The sequence below is a fragment of the Ixodes scapularis genome, unplaced genomic scaffold, assembly GCF_016920785.2.
Source record: "Ixodes scapularis isolate PalLabHiFi unplaced genomic scaffold, ASM1692078v2 PGA_scaffold8__174_contigs__length_109621045, whole genome shotgun sequence".
NCBI classification, from domain to species: Eukaryota; Metazoa; Arthropoda; class Arachnida; order Ixodida; family Ixodidae; genus Ixodes; species Ixodes scapularis.
This window is the reverse complement of record NW_024609883.1, coordinates 81,125,262-81,140,449: the sequence shown is the minus strand read 5'-3', so window position 1 is coordinate 81,140,449 and position 15,188 is coordinate 81,125,262. Positions and strand designations below refer to the sequence as shown.

Sequence of the window (15,188 nt, the reverse complement as noted above, 5' to 3'; positions counted from 1 at the left end):
AGTACAGTCACCATATCCTTGAGAACTCGACAGTCTGGCGTTCCTCCCATTTCAATTATTGAAAGTAGAGAATTCATCGTACTGAAGACCGGAGCGCTTGGCCAATCCTGGAAGGCCGACCCATAGCGTCCTCTATACTCACAAAGCCTGGCAGTTCGACGACGGAGCCATAGAGTGCCCGGTCGCAGATTTGGAGCGCGAGGATCTGGTAGCACAGACCATCAAATAGCCATTTCTCAGAAATCCTGGACGTCAGCGCACAACTTTTGCAGCGGCGAGGTCCCGAAACACACTTGTTCGGTCGGGAGAAGTGTGTTTCGGCGTATCGCCGCAGCGGGGCGCCAGCCACGTGGTTCTCCTCTCATCCGTTGTCTGCCGCTCCACCTTTTCCATTTCGGCGGCCGCTTCTCGTGGCGATCTGCTAGGCTTTGTCAGTATGTAGACGGCTATGGCCGACCACAACTTCGACGCTTTTGGGTCACGCAAGTCGCCAATGGGAAGACGGCCGACAACAGCGTTCACGTGGCCTCCGCGAAACGTCACGTATTCAGCACGAGAGTCGGGTTGGAAGAGGATAGTGGTCGCGGATCTTGTGACGGTCCCAGCAACCCGATCTTTTCTTTCTTTCTTTCTTTTTCTTTTTTGCTCCGCTCGCTTTCGCCTTCGTCCTCGTCGTCGGACTTTGGAGACACGCAGCAGCACGATCGCTAAACCGCTGTCCCACCGCTTATACGACATACAAAAGACACGCAGTGTTTGCCGCAGACACGACGACAAAAGCATGTGCGGACAGGTGCCAAGCATGTTCAACAATAATTGCCTTATAGTCATACATGTCTACACTCTCAGAAATATGGGAAGGGGAGGGTGTAGTATTTACACCCATTGTTCCATATTATGACACCCCAAAACTACATTTTGACGTTCAGTCCACTCACGTCGAACTGACGATACAAAATTTTACGCGCGTTTTGAGAGCGGTGTGATAAACTTCCTAAATTGCTAATGTACGCATAAAAAAATCTACAGAAAAAAAATTACGTTTTGCAGCGATGTAAGTACTACACCCTCTCTTTCTGAGAGTGTACGCTTCGAACGTCTATAGGGGACAGAGGGTGTAAGTACAACACCTCCCCCTTTCCTGGGAATGTATGCTTCGAACGTCTCTGCAAACAGTTTTGGCATGGACGATGTGACAGGACCATCGCGAAGAAACACGTTTCAGACATTGCGTGCAGACTGTATTATTCTTATGATGTAGTACGACGGCGTCTTTATAATGCCAAGGAACAGCAGATATGACAAAAAGAAACAAACTCTGAAGCGCCCGAGAATACAAGCCGCACTGAAGCTGTTCTTTAGAGGCGTTTTCCGGGCATGTGTGACCAAGCAAGGAGTCGGCGCATAGAACATCCACGAATACGACGCCGTTCGTTTTATGCGGCCACAGCGCCTCGATTCAAGATTCAAGAGCGCTTTCGCGACATGCACCGTGGGCACTCGTCTCGCTCGACGGCAGATTCTCCCAGAAACAAGTTCCGCGCCAAAACAAGCGACTTTACAAGAAAAAGAAGGAAAAAAATGCGTCGTTTAGCAATTTCGCTTTGCGGATGACCTTTTCTTTTCTTTTTTTGGCTCGGTATTCTTTAAAAAATTTAAAAGAGCGACTTTTTTTTTTTTTTTTCTACGTAACCATTTAAAGGTTCGCCTTCAGCAGCATTGTAGAAGAATGATATTTTGGAATAAAGTTGTGGTTGCGTCACGCATGCGTACAGCTGATTTAGAAAGGTCCAAGTCTACTGAAGTCTGCATTCCTTTTTTCTTTCCTTTTTTTTTTTTTTTCTTTTCACGGCAACCTTACGCAAAGACGATAAAAAAAATTAGGACAAAGCTAGACTAGTCGAGGTGATGGACCACACTCTTTTGCCTATACTCGAAAATTCGAAGCCACTCGACACCGACGACGATATCTCACCACCGCATTGCTGAACGAGGGTGATCGCGTCGGAGATACCGCACATTACACCTCTCATACCGCACAATCGAACGACGAAAAAAAAAAAAGTGTGTTAAGAGTCTTGTAACGTTCGCATGGATGTCCATCAGACGTTGAGTAATCTCCATAGAGCAAGCAGATGGCTTTGTTGGCTGCATACACACACAGGAGCCCGAGCGCAGCAGCCACCGATCCGATATTGAGCAATCAAGCAGCGTCCAAAGTGAATCGTCAAAACGCTCGTCGTCTTTACGCGCTTGCGATCACCGGCTAAACAATTCACGCATAAATGCGCCGTGATCCTGCTCTCTTTTTAATACGATAGCGTTTAGGAGCTCGTGTTGCAGAAAATCCGGCGACGGCGTTCGGCGGGACCAAAAAGTCCCACGATGCAACGCGCGCAGCCACGTGTGTCACACGCGACGTCACACGTGGCTGCGCGCGTTGCATTGTGGGATTTACCCGCTAAAAATGGAGGAAACATTTTCCCGTCAAATTTAGCGGAAAACATTTCCCGCCAATTTTGGCGCGTCGACAGGGTCATGACGTCACAGCCACGTGTGACGTCACGTGACACGTGACGCTAGGAACTAGACCGTGGACACACGCTTGCGCGGCTTGGCAACGAGCGCGCGCTTTTATATGAGAAGGCATTGCGAATGCGACCCGGTAACGCTATCGCGTTCAACTCATAAAGGCGAAGCTTAAAAAAACCCTGAAAAGGAAAAAAAAAATTTTTCTTTAGCAGTTTGATTGGGACACGCCTGTCAAAAAATAAATTTGACCCGAAAAAAAAAAAAAAAAAGTTTTTTAGGGCAATATTGACGGCGCGAGACGGCGATTTAGTCGGCAGTCCCTCCTTTCCACTTGTTTTCTCTCTCGGCATTTCGGGCGCGTGGAGGAGCGGCTTCGCCTTCACGACCGAGATGGTCATTCAGGAATGACCAGCGACGTCATGGACTTCGCGCGCAGAATTTCAAATAAAACTCTCGCCGTCAAAATTGTTTTTATTTTTTTTATTTTTTGTTGCTTTTGCCACGATGGGTTACGCTTGCCGCCTAAGTCATTTAGCGCCTAAGACCAATGTCTGGGACTGCCTCTGTGCTTGAGGGACTGTGTAGCGACTTTTGTGAGGCACCAAATTGCTCACACCTAATTGTAGTCGAGTGTTTATACCACAATTTTATTTCTCAAAAAAGAAAAGAACTACGCTTTCTTGTTTTAGTAAAAAGTTGGTTGTAGTACTTCTCTCTCTCTCTCTCTGGGATATGTGCGGACGACGGAATACACCTGTGGATAGTGTTGCCAATTTAGCTACTTTGTAGCTAGACCTAGCTACTTTAGGCTAGAACTAGCTACGAAATTTCTCCGTCGCCTACGAGTAGCTAAATTGGCTCTTTTTCTAAAATCTAGCTCCATACCTAGCTATTTCCGTGAATTCTAGCTTTTTATAGCATATTTTCTGCGGTTGGTAACTTGGTAACTTTTTTTTTTTTTACTTAGGTTGTGGACTACATACGATTGAGTGGGCCACATAAAGGTTTGGGGACCGTTACAAGCGGTACTTGAATTTTTCTGTGCTGTATCTAGGGGTGTCGCGAACCGGCCGAGGTTCGAGTTCGATCAGGTTCGACTTTTTCAAACTTTTAGTGTAAAATTCGACGACCTTTTATTGAGGTTCGACTCGTGTGCGCATGCGCGATAAGCTGGTCAGTTGGCTTGGGATTAGATGGTGATGGCTCAGGGATGAATGAAGGGCAGCGCTGATTGATTATTTCAGTTAATACAGTATACAAAAATTAAGGTATTAACCCACTCAGGGATTAAAATTGGTTTATTTTAATTGCAACTGTTCATAAAGTGTAATAACCCTTTGCATAAAAAAAAAAATTCTCCAAACCTAGACATGTTTTGTATCAAGGACTGGCCACACTGTCCACAAAGTCGAACCGGTCGAATCTGGTGAAAAGTTCAAAGGTTCGTCGAACCGGTTCGACCCAGTCGAACCCCGAAAGTTAGACCTAAAAATCCGGTTCGACAAAAGTTCGCGACACCCCTAGCTGCATCCAAACGCGCCACGAGTTCTCTTTACTGAGATAGAGTGCCTCATTGTTGCTGGAGTTAACTGAAGTCATGATATGTATGGATTGTAGACCGGATTAATCGCACAGGAAAGAATCCCTTGCCTTGACAGTGCTCTCTTTGCCTCTTTCTAACGCTGGCGATGTCTTCGTATGGAACAGCGGAAGAAGACGCTGCAGGCGCCATTTTATATGATCAGCCAACAGGGGTTGTAATTAAAGTTTTTGACAAGTTTGCGAGGCTTATATAGTTTCTTCTCCTGTCGAAAGATTTCATTGTTGCCCGTCATGGCTACAGGAAATGGCAATTTCACGTTTCTTGATCTGAAGACAAACGTTGACCCGCAAAAAAACTGCATGATTTCGCCTCAATTTCGAATCTGTAAATGAACCCAATTAACTCCTCCTAAACGCAGGATGTGTACAAAATGCAGCGTGGTCTGAACAAATTTAAGGGCGCGGGGTCAAGTTTCGGTTCTAGCAGACGATTTTCTGAATGTTTGGAGGTCGATCCCTTCAGCGCGACGTACCCTTCCTGTTTCAGGCTCACTAGTCAGAACTGATAACTTTGCTCCTGAATCTGGTGAGTTTATCGATATGTCTTCCAAAAATCCACTACCAAACGGCGGTGCAATGAGAAATAAATATTGTTCTAATGAGTATAAATAAGCTGGTTTAAATGTTCATTTTATAGAAGTGCTATGTTTCAATAAGACTTGGGTAAATTTAGCTACTTTTGGCATATTTTTGGAAACTTTAGCTACTTTTAGCTATTTTGGGTAGCCTTTTAGTTTCTTTTCTTACTTATGATTTGGCAACACTGCTTGTGGATAGATAACACATGAGGTATCTGCAAGCGTAGAATCAAAGTAGAAAACGCGACGGTCCACTATCCTATAGAATCTGCATCGCTACCCGTGAGCAAAAATTTCGTCGTACGGATTCACAGGTCCCCGGTTCGAGCCTCGGCCGAGTTTCCCGCAACCTGGCGAGATCTCAGTGCATGCAGTGAGCAGCGTCATGCGATAGAATTTATTTCACTCGGAAAGTGAGTAGGGACTGGCGGGTGTCCAGGTGTTGTGAAAGAGCTAGCGGCCACGCATCAGGTGTGACCCAATTCACCAACCTGCACCCCCCCCCCCCCCCCCTCCCTGTACACTTTTTTTTTACAGTTGTTTAATCAACGTTAAAAAAATAGATATATACACAGACACAGTTTATGACATAGACTGCGGTTGCACGTTCTGGGTCCTCAGGCGGTCTACTATACTAATCGACCCCCGTGCTTGGCTTGCGGCTTGTCAGATTCACTAATTTGGCACATAAACCTCTCGGAATAAATTTCCAGACGATCTATTAAAGGGGTAACCCGCAATTTACGGGGGAAGTCTGCATTTTCGTAATAGGACTACGATCTACATCTAACGACCAACAACGTAAAAAAAAATATATATATATATATATATATATATATATATTGTTTTTTTTTTTTTGTTTTTGTTTTTGTAAAATGCTTTAAAAAAATTAAGGGTGGTGGCGGTTTGTTTTAAAGTTTTCGAGTTTCAAGAGACGCAGGGCGTGGCAAGTACCGAGCATTTCATTCTCACTCTGCAGCCAATGAGAATGCGGCATTAGCAGACACGAAGGCCGAAGAACCAATCAGGAAGCATGAAGCGTGAATTAACATCATAAGGCACGCCTCTGCGTTCCTGAAGCTGTCAGATACTATAGACCGATTCTACAGTGCAATGTAGGCTCCAGGAGGCTACTCAGGGGTGGATGGTCAGGCTTGAGGGAGGGGGGTCTACTGAGAGATGATCGAAGTTACGGGGCCGAAACGTGACACAATAATTGCTGCTACTAAAAACTAATATTTTGGCTGGTGTATGTCAACTTTTTTCATTAAAAAAATGTTGACCTTAAGGAAGGGGGGGCGGGGGGGAGACGCAGCCCCCCCCCCTTCCCCTCTTTCCAAGTCCGCCCATGGCTCCTTTTAGGAGAGTCGTGTAGCTTTCGTCGCACGAGGACAAAAAGAACAAAAAAAGAAAAAGGGAAGCACTGGGAAAACTAAGGTAAGGCCCGAAAACAATGGCCTAACGGCAGCAAAAGCTAAGATGAACAAACAGCAGGGAAAAAGAAGAGCAAAAAAAAAAAAGGGGGGGGGGGGGGTATATGCATTGACAAATTCTGTCTGGCAAGTGTGGGGCAAATGGCAGAACTAACGCAATTCTGATAACGAAACAGGCAACCAAACGAGATAAAGGAAACAAGGTAGTGGAGAAAAGAATGAATATAACATTCAAAACCTCCATCATCCGCCAGCGGCGGTGTCATGCGTTACAACGTAATGTGTCATTAAGTAGCCTAATACGCGAGACGCACTTGGCATACTAATTACGCCGGACAAGGAACAAAGAAAGATACCAGGATAAAATGCGAAAATAGCAGAACGAACAATACAAGGCCCGTATACGAGGGAAAATCACGGTGAGAGACACAAGCACGTGTTGAAACGGAAGCGGCAAAAACAACAGGGTATAAAATTTAAATTGCGTTTAACCCAATGGGACATTACACATTTTAAAACGCGCATAGAAAGCATACCAGCGTGAACTTCACTGCGCATGATCGGCATCATTAAATTATTTTCATAATCTTGTTTTTACAGCACAAAGTTGACATTTCATAATAATTTAATGAATATGTGGGTAGGCGTCGCTTGTTTCATGTGATGTCCGCGTTGTTGTGCTATTATTATTATCAGTATAAGTAGTAGTAGTAGTGTGAATTATTATTATTAGTATCTAATTATTTTGATATTGACCCGTTCCTTCTTGTTATCAGTATTATTATTCCAGCATTGTGATGATAAAGCGTGCCATCCGAAGTCTGCACAACCATTGAATAGAAGTATCCACGTTAAACATACATCGAATAAAAACAGAGCAAAAATCATCCCAAGTATTGACATTCTGTAAAACCAATTTGCACATTCTCGGTCTGGGGGTGCAAAAAAGGCGCGCGAAGCGAACTCTGACACTCCAGATAACGGCCTCTTAACTCAAAAAGCTGAGGGGCAACAAAAAGAAAACAAAGGAAAGGGGTAAAGATATAAAAAAAAATATATAAACACGAAACACCAAAACGGCATGCATTCCACAACCCAGAGCACCCTTTATTGACACTCAAGGAGGAACAGTTAAACCCCTCTCCTTTCATATTCTTCCTTTCTCACTACCAACAAACTCAAACGATCTTAACAAAGAAACAAAAGAAGAGGAGGAAAAAAAGAAGACACTCAAAGTCCATTATCCCGCGTGAGAGCGCCAAATGGTCCGAAATGCGAGCAGCCCCCCAACAGACAGATCGCTCGCTGAAGAGCGGCAAAATCCCGAGACAGCCTCCTTTATCAGCCTGTTTACCGCACGGTCGCTGATAAGAGGAAAGCGCTTTTGCCACTATTTGCCACCGCTCGTACTCTCTCCCGGAACAAACACACGAAAGAGCAATGTGTCACAACAACGTTTTAAAACAGTGACTACAAAACGGTTCGCCAAGATGAAACGATGAAACGAAACGCGCGCTGCAAATTGCAAAATGTTTTTTTTTTTTTCTTGAGCACGAATTACCCAGCTTGTCTAACCGGTTGGAAAGCGTCCCCGGCTAAATAAATCAAACCATCGCTTCCCAGTCGACCGGCGAGTTGAGATAATGTCAACACAAAAAACTCGAGGGAACATTGAAAGAGAAGAGATTGAGATCAACAGTAAAAAGCGCTCCGACTCACCGAGTCCACGCGACGACAGATTACGTCCTTTTGGGAGCTTCTTGTTCTGGTACTTCTTTCTTTCTTTCCCTTCCTCAGTACACGGGGCTGGTTGATCAGGCTGTTCTCCGTAGACGCAGATCAGTCGTGTCAGTGTCGGGTGCTTGTATCCGGTTTTAGAAGCGATCCCGAGAACGTTGAAGCACGTTGAGCCCGGCGACGTGGTGGTGATTGTGTACGGAGACGCGCTCAGTAGCAGGAGTCCGAGCTTTTGGAGGAGCGAGAAAGGTTTGGCTACACGAGTACGCCGGTAGATAAATCTCGGTGTCGACTACTCGCCGGCACTCGACGCGACAACGGACTAGGAACATCTGTCGACCGCTTCCACACTCCCCGTGTTCGCGGCGTTCGCGGGACGGCGCACGTGACCGAGGAACCGGCGTGAGAAGGTTTGCGCTAGCTCGCGATAGATGGCGCTTGCTGAAGAGAGCCCTCCGGTTGCAGAGCAGAGACAACTGGATAAAAGCCGGTAGGGGAACATGGCGCCCAGCGATCGTCGAGGCCGCGCGTAGTTTCGTTTGAGGTTTCATGTACTTGTCCGCTTTCCGTTTCGTTTTGGATGAGTATCGTAGCGGCATTTTGTCCTGTAATAACTACTGCGTGCGCGGGGCACGTCAATGTCCCTGGTTAATGCTTGTATTGCTTGCACTGATTGGATAGCCCCGTCTTTGGGGAGACACTGAGGAAAAGGAAGTCATTTGCAGACCACGACCAACTCTAGACAAACTGTAAACTGTCCAAACGAACAAATTTGATTTTTATTCGCTTTAGTTACCTGCAATGTTCTAGCATTATATAAAAAATAGAGCATGAACTATCGATTCTTTCTTAAATTACTTATTTGTGTTTACGTTATTTGTGTTTACCACATAGGCACATATGTGTACGGGCGGAAACGCCTTCTATGCGACCTGTACTTAAATGTACAAATAAATATCTTTGTTTTTGTTTTTTTAGTCATGTTCATATTATTGTGATTTTCTGTGCGACCGAACGCTTGCCAGGTGATATCCAGGGTCTCTCGACTCACAACAGTGGCGTCACTAGGGTCAGTGGCAGGTCAGTGGCACCCGGGGCGGTAGCACTCTGCGACGACCCCCCCCCCCCCCCCCCCCCCCCGGCTCTCGTGGCCATCCGCAACATCCTCCTGAGTGCTGCACCCGGGGAAAATTTGCATCCCCCCTTTCCTTGTAACCCCACTGACTCACAAAAAAAAAAAATTTTACATTATGATATAGTCACATCCATCATAAGTATAGTAAAAGTGAGATGGGCTTTAACCCCAGCTCACGCTGCGCAGCCATTGAGGCTGCGGCAGGACACAACAAAAACAATCAGGAAGAAATCGCGAAATTACTATTTAGTAATTAAAAAATGCCAATTTTCTAAGCGCTACCAATGGGGTCACAGCATGTCATTTGACAAAAACAATGAGAAACCAAACATAAAAAAAAAAGAACTAATTGTCTGAACTCGGCGTTGGTCGAGTTCAGAGTTACTATATAATAATAAAAAAAAAATTAACTTGCTAACGTCTTGTTTGCCACCTTCTAAAGAAATATCAGAATCCTTCTGCGACACACTCACCCCGACGAAAGTAAACAAATGGTCCAATTCCTTTATAAAAGACGCACAACAAACAAACACTAGTCTCGGGCATATGCCAAATATCCCAAGCTGCCAACATTTCACATATATATTTATATATTCATTACTCTTAAACATCATCACCTGCGATTAGTGTCGAGTTTATCGAGCTTAATTTACGTGGCGCCCTCTCTCCGCGTGGGCAAGAAGTTGTGAACTTTAACACTCATTTGCGAGAGAGATCTTGGCACGTCTCCAATATACCTCCACGGGGTTCTGCTCGTCTCGAAGCAATCAGGAAAGATCCGTCAAAAAGTATTAAAATAATAAGCGATAAAAAATGACAATAAAATCAGGAAAAAGAAACTCCAAACTATTGCGACGTTAAGCAACTGCTCGTACGCAAGTTCGGTCATTAGGTAGTCTTACGAGGACGTCCGCGTAATTGCCTGGTGTACCGCGCTTCGGAGGGAGGGGCTTCATCGAGAAAGTGTGTAGCAGCTCTTGACGAGATTGGGGTGCGGTTCGTAGAATATATATTCCGTTCAGCCCTAAGCGTGACAATGCGGTGGGAGCTACGCGTTCGCCGGACAAGTCAGCCGCCTCCCTTTCGTAACCTGACCCAGCTCTCCGCCAACACCAACTAAGTAATCAAAGCCCCTACACTAGCGTTTTGCCGCCTTGGTGTTTCCGTGAGTCAAGGCGCCGGGATCCCCAGGTTGTGGGTTCGAATCCCAGCCGAGGTGCCAGCAATCCGCGGAGAGCTAGCCGTTTGCTTCTTGCGCAGGAATTTCGGTGACGTCAGGGCGACGCAGAGCTCTGATTGGCTTTGATTGAAAGGATAGTGGGTAGACATCAGTGCTATAGAAGCCTTGAAGTTTATAGTCCGTTGCAAGTCAATAAAGTAGGGCGAGGGTAAGACGAGTTGCGGAGGAGGAAGCAGACCGAACGCTACAGTGAGGAGGTTTCCCCCTCTCTTCTCCAGCGTTCTGTCGGCTTCCTCCTCCCCGGCCCGTCTTATCCTCGCCCTACCTTTTTAAGGTCCGAAATCATCACAACCCCTGTGCAAGCAGCAGACGAACTTGTGCTTCTATCGAATTCCTTCAAGTTGCTCATTAGGAGATCCCCAGGTGTTCGAAAGTAGTTTTCGGTCCTCCGCTGGGACGTGCCAGATGCCCTTCGTTGCTTTGGCACGTAAAAACCTCCAGATTTAAACCGGCGTTTTGACGTCATCACAGCCAGATTGGACACGACTGCTCAGTCAGCGTTCGGGAGGAGCTCGTGTCCAATCAACGCGTCGAAGGGCGCTCGGCTTCGGACTCGGATCCAATTGCTGACTCGGGTGTGATGACGTCATACGTGGAGGTAAAGGAAACTGTTCAGTTTTATTCTAGGCCGCGTTGTCCCTATGTGTACGTATGAGAGGGAGTGGCGTGATCCCGTGGCGAAAGATATACAAGGCGTAAGATTGGTTCAAACGGGCTCGTAGCTTCCACCGCAGTGTTGGCGCTCCCCGAAATATGCTCCCCGAAACAACTTTTTTTAAATTTTTTTAACTAGAGACATAAAAATTCAGCCCTTAATATAGTTTTTCATGCGGATTTCAAATATGTATTTAGTTTTCACCTAGCTACTATAGTTATCGATTTATGAAATACACAATGCAAAAAAGAGCACTTTTTCCGGGAAGGTTTTGATATACTAAATTTACAAGAAAAGTATCGTGCTGTATCTTATTTGACCCTTCAGAGATTGCAGAGTGCTGATATCTAGCCACACTTTGCACAAAAATACTAGAACTATGCAAAAAAAGTTTGTGCTCTGTACCTAATTATTTTCAGTCTACCTTGAAACAATAAATAAGAAGTTCCATAACTAATGCTGATAGAAAATTCAGTTTCAATTAGATATCAGCCCTCTACATGTCTTGAGGAACATGTGTACCAAATTTCGTTACTATAGGTTAACTATAAGTTCACAAAAGGCTGCCCGGAAAACGTGAAATTTTCAAAAAACGTGAAAATGAGAAACACAAGTTTGAAAGTTTGTGAAGTTTCTATTCATTGAAATGCCACTCTATTTGCATAAAATCTGGCCACAATGGCAAAATGCACTGACAAGTTTCTAAAACCCTCCAGCACAATAACTTTGTCCCTCCTGGCCCTTGCGGGTTGTTTCCTCACTCCGGGCCCTCTTCACTGTGCTGCGACGATGTGCCCTGGCTTCCACTGTTTGCTTGGCGTTCATTTTCTTGATGCGCATTTGATCGCAATGGTCACCATGCATGACCAAATCTTCAGAAGGAAGTACTCCAATCTCTTCCAGCACTCTTTCAAAGCCTGTATGGCCTTTGTTGTACCAAAGTACAGCAATCTCTGTGGCCGTCTCCACAATAGTCCTGGAGGCGAACTTGGTTTTCTGGCACAGCAGCCATATTTTACTATTGAGCGGAGGAGACGGCTGCCTCCGCATGCGAAATGGCGGGTGGCGCGTTACTTTCGCGGCAGAAGGACGCAAACCACACAAATTTTCGCGACTTTTGCCCGGCTCTCACGTCACCACTGCTCACTTGGACGCATATTTAGATATTTCTTGTGCGATTTGCAGCTTGATATTTTCAGAAATGAAAGGTTATAGTCCAAGGTCGGCAATGCAACAAAAAAGAAAAAGTGAAATTTTTTCAGGAAATTGCGACTTTTCGACCCACGTCTCCCCTTAAGGGGTGAACGGTGTTGAAGCAGATTCCGTCGTCTCGTTTTATTCTTTTTGTTCTTTACTAACCTCGCTGAAACTGGTCCTTGGTGGAGTTGTGTTGACCCTAAAGACCTTCCATTCGTCGTTCGTTGTCTTGATGTCAGAACGCTGCCCCCCTTTTTTCTTCGTCAGACGAAAAATATAAGCGGAAAGGGCGGTCGGTCTGATCAGTTGACCGACTACCTACTGAAAAAAAGAAAAAATATAAAGACAGACAAATACCATCTCCGGAATATGCTTATAAAAAAAATCGTGATTATCGTGTTTGGTTTCCCATCGGCCCAGTGGAAGAAAACAAAGCAAGAAGTATACGTCATCTACGAAAAACAAAAGAGGAAACAGATCACGCCGCTCAAGAAATTGGGCTAAGATTGGGGTCAATCTTCGTCGGTGTTCCCGATGAGCTGTTACAAAAATCGCCGAATACCTTTTTTTATTTTATTTCTTTTTCAGGTGGGTGTGTTTAGATACAGAAGTGAGACTGCACTGCATAAACTGCAGCATGCAGGGGATTGTGCGCAGTCAAAAACACCACGGGCTGACCTTGAGCCCGCGAAGCTTTTTACCTTCTTGCCTTGAGAATGAACCGACTCAATTGCCACTCCCGCGGGCGAAACCATCCATTCTCGTCCGCAGATAAAATCGCCGCCATAACTCAATTGAGTTTGTTGTGCGCTTACTACTGTTGTACAAGAGGGAAAAAAAACAAAAAACGTGACTTTGGTGGGGCGCTAGAATAGTACGCGTCCCGTAAAACTCGGCAGTCTTCGCGAATATTGCGTCAGTGGTCACTATAAGCGGAGAACAAGTCTTACGCAGGACTTGCAGTGACTCAGAACAACGCCGAGTTGTGATTGGCTTTGATTGGGTCTAACGCAGGGATCTCATTGGCTACTGCGAAGCGTGAACCAGAAGGATCCCAAAACGCCCTGCATATCTTAAGGTGACCGAGATTATAGATCATATTATGGTATATTCGAAAGTTGCATGGCAACGATTAAGTGAGGATGCGCTTATTAAGCGGAGCCCGCGTCGTGATTGCGTGCCGATGAATAGTTCTCTGTTGCTATTCTGAGACTGGGCGAAAAATGCTGATTCACTAGGTTGTGCGCATGCGCGGGGTCGGATGTCCCGCAGCATCGGATATTTCTTAGAAGAGAGCAATTGTGCATGCTCAGAACGCCTTCCACAACCCTGTACACGAAGATAGCGCATGCAGCGTGCAGAGGGCATCGATTGGACGACCTGCGACGTATACTCTCGGAAACATGATAAATGTATTCTATATTTTCTAAATTAGATAGTAGTTCCATTTTAAAACCATCTTACCTTTTTTTAAGAAAATAAAACTTAAAAATGTTTTTAAATATCGATATATATCACAAAATAAAACTGACCCGAAGCAAAAGAAAAAAATTATTTTAGCCTAGTATTTGCGCCGCAAGACGCAATCCAGGTGGAGGTGCCCCGGATCTAGGTTCCGCCCATTAGCGAAAGGTGAGTGCTTTTGTAAGCATAGCTTCTCAGCTCTCATTGGCTGGAGAGATGATGGACCTGTGGAATATATCTTTGTTACAAAATGGTTGCTGTGTTCTGTGATACTGATGAAGAAACGAACTATCAGAATAAAGTTATTACTGTTTGCAAAAATATCATGAGACCGCCACTTCCGCTTTGATTTCACCTTCTCGGTAATTAACAAAGTGCAGTTGTCTTATATGTGACCTTCTTCGGTCACCGTCTCGGTAATTAAGAAGGTAGTGCAGTTGTCTTATATTCGACAACTGCACTGCTTCTTCGGCCCTGTTCATGGCTTGCATGTGACGTCATCCAAACTGTTCTGGTGGCCATTTTCATTTGTTCTTGCCGAGAAAATAACAAATTCGGTGGAATGAAATGTGTGTTGCAGGTGGCAGGGCAAGACAACCACAATGGCACTCGGCAACAAGCCACGTCTACTTGAACGTCGACAAGCGTCGTTTTGGGCGCGTCCACTATACGTTTTGGGGCCATGGGAAATCTACACCCCCCCCCCCCCCCCCCCCACCTTGAGATCCCCTACTCTCTTTCATCATCATCATAATCACAACCATAAATAATAAATTATGACGGTTTCCGCAAGTGGCAAAGCAGCGGTCAGTGTGAGTTATAAGAGAGTTTTAGTATTGCGTATGCGGAGCGCTAGTTCGTCTGCTTCCTGAGCAGGGATTGCGGTGACGTCGGAACGCCGAGCCAATCAGAGCCAATCAGAGCCAATCAGAGCTCGGTGTTCTGACGTCAGTTTGCAACCCCTGCACAAAAAGCAGACGAATTTCCGCTCTGCGCTTGCGTTGTACTTTGCGTGCTCCAAGCTGCGAATGCGTGTCATCGCCACGAGCTAATCCAAGACCCCCAGTTTGGGCTTTGCGCACGCGCAGTGTGGAACAGGCAACGATAACGCAAACTTACAGTGATTGCGTTCGCTCGTATATACGCAATACTAAAACTCACTACAGTCGGAGACAGCTTAAGAAAGATGTTCGTCTCGGATTTCTTGTACAGTTTTTTCGCGCTTTCATTTTCGCAACTTAACAAGGTTAAGAAACGAAGCAAAATGCGCAAACGTATACGAAGTCACGCCCTGCGTTTCTTAAATTGTTGAGAATCATAAAAGTCAAACGTTTCATTTTCTGCCGAAAGAGTCAAACGTCGTACGTTGTCTCCAGGACAGGATGTCCACCAGACGCACCTATTATCACGCATGAATTCCGCAACACTGTTCTTGTTATCACACTTTAAATCGTGGATCACCAGAGGGCAGTGGCACCTGAAATGTCTTTTTTTTTTCCTCTTTTTATTTTCACCGAGGAGCGACTACATCCCGTCCGGAGCGGTTAGTTTTCGAAGAATTAGAGGTACGACAAGGTAAACGAAAAAGTAAGAGAGCAAAACCAAAACCAAAAAA

General features: G+C 45.4%; 1 protein-coding gene across 5 annotated transcripts in view; it reads right to left on the bottom strand.

Moving 5' to 3' along the window:
• LOC115330706 (contactin-associated protein-like 5) overlaps nucleotides 1-8,269 on the bottom strand; it is a 112,042-nt gene extending 103,773 nt beyond the window's left edge. For 2 of the 5 annotated variants that reach the window (XM_042286749.1, XM_042286746.1), the window contains exon 1: nucleotides 7,865-8,267. The gene's annotated coding sequence lies outside the window, so the exon portion shown is untranslated. Of the gene's footprint in view, nucleotides 1-7,864 lie in introns of all 5 variants that reach the window. The other 3 variants (XM_040220698.3, XM_042286750.1, XM_042286748.1) reach the window with 3 other exon arrangements.
• Between the last annotated feature and the right edge of the window lie 6,919 nt (nucleotides 8,270-15,188).